This window comes from Papaver somniferum, chromosome 4 (assembly GCF_003573695.1).
Source record: "Papaver somniferum cultivar HN1 chromosome 4, ASM357369v1, whole genome shotgun sequence".
In the NCBI taxonomy this organism is placed as follows: domain Eukaryota; kingdom Viridiplantae; phylum Streptophyta; class Magnoliopsida; order Ranunculales; family Papaveraceae; genus Papaver; species Papaver somniferum.
This window is the reverse complement of record NC_039361.1, coordinates 370,336-372,615: the sequence shown is the minus strand read 5'-3', so window position 1 is coordinate 372,615 and position 2,280 is coordinate 370,336.

Genomic DNA, 2,280 nt, shown 5'->3' with positions numbered 1-2,280 from the left:
TTTGCAAACACATCGTTCATCAGGTTTCAAAATGTTGCATGAGCATTCGTCAATCTGAATGACATTACACGGTACTCGTAGGATCCATACCCGATTACCATTCCAGTCTTTGGTCTATCTCCTTCTGCTATGCGCACTTGGTATAGCAACCTGAGCGTAAATCCAACTTGGTGATGAAATTGGCCTTTGTTAATCTATCAAACAAGTCTGCCACTAGAGGAATTAGGTACTTGTTCTTCACAGTTAGCTTATTAAAATACGTATAGTCTACACATATATGAAGCGAGCCATCTTGCTTCTTTTGGAACAGAAGTACTGGAGCACAAAATGGAGCTTTAGACGGTTGTATGTAGCCTACCTCCAGCAATTCAGAAATCTTCTTACACATCTCCTCAAGTGCTAGCGGTGACACACAATATGGTGCTTGCGCAGGCGGCTCGCCCCTGAAACCAACTCAATAATATGATTGATCCTACGCCGCAGTGGTAAAGTCTTAAGCATTTCTACAAGAATCGTCTCTGCAAACTCTTCTAAGACCTCAATTATTCCATCCTCAGCTTCTACTACCTTTCTTGGTTTGATCTCAACCAACACGCCTAAGAAAGTAGCCAAGCCTTGGCGCATACCTTGTTTCACCTGAATCGCAGACAAACATAGCTTAAATATCTTGTCTGGTTTACTTTGCCTCAACATAGAGACAAAACATGGGTATTGAGGGTGCTTCTATGAGGTAATGACGAGCATTATCCGCGCAAAAGAAATCCATGCCCAATATCAGGTTATAATCATCCATGACCATCACTAGAAAATCTAGCTTTCCTTTCCATTCTCCAACTTGAATATCTGATTGTGAACTTTCCCTAGACAGGTTTGTGGTTCCGCGTTAACAACTTTGATGGTGCTAGCTGCGCTAGTAAATGTTAAGTTCAATGCCAAGCCAACGTTTGGATGAATAAAGGACTTGGTAGCACCGATATCAGTCGTCTCTAATACCCACTCTCCATTGATCTTGACATCAATGTACATCAGTCCAAAATACATTTTCTTCTTGGTGTGTGCTTTGCTCCCTAGCAAACGACTGATGTTGCGATGTTGGCCCATGCCAACATCATGCTGAGCCTTCCCAGCACCGTGTTGTTTCTCATCAGCACTTGTAGCGTCTCCGATACCCTCAGTGTAGTTCTGATATGTAGAACAAATCGTTTCACCCTCATCAAGATGTTCCGAGGACATCCTTCTTGTAGGATCGGAATCTCGCAACAGTTATGTCTCAGCGAAGTTAACAATGGAATTGCACAAAAGCGTCGCAGAACAATTTCAGAAACGACATCAGCAAGGATCATGAGAAAGGTGTGATAGTCTTGCGAAAATTAGAAAGCTTGCGAAGTCAACATTTGTAAGATTGCGAGAATGTCGCAAACCATATCCGAAAATAAATGATAGATTAGCTGTCATCCATTATGTATTTCCCTTATAAATAGTCATTCGAGGTGTAAAGGAGAGGTAGATCTTTTTTGAGTAAGAGATAAGTAAATAGGAGAGAAAAAGTTGAGAGCAGAGATCATTCTTGATTTCTTTATTTTCCTTGTAAGAATATTCAGAAAGTAATCAATAAAATTAAGAGTGTAAACCTAAAAATAGGCTGATCAACGATAAAATCATACAAGGGGTGTATTGTAGGATTTCTTGCAACTACATAATGGCGCTAGAAACAGGGAGATTGAAGATCGAAAGTTGAAGATTGATGATTGAGAAAATTCAAATCAAGAAAGTGATTAAACAAATCAGTGAATCAGTTAGAGGAAAGATGAATAGAATTAATGAAAATGGCAAAAAATTGGAGTATAATATGATAACAAAAAGCTTGGTTAATGAATTCCATGAAAACATCAAAGGAAGAATACATAAACGAAATTTTGAAGGAAAGAAAATTATGGCGGTAGAAAAAACTTCACCTTTGAAAGATTGGGAAAAGCAAAGAATTGTGTTCATGGAAGAAGAAATACCAAAAGAAAATTTGAATCATAAATCTCCATTGGTTGTCACAATGCGTATTACATGAAAAGAGAAGGATACAACAATAAAATCCACAGGAGAATGGATGTTGAACAGAACTTTAATTGATGCAGGAAGTTCAGTTGATATAATGTTTTATCATGCATTTCGGGGAATGGGATTTAAAGATGAAGAAATGTCCAATTCAACATATTTTCTTCACGGCTTTGGAAAATCCACAACACAACCTAAAGGAGAAATAGTGGTACGAATTCCACTTGGAGA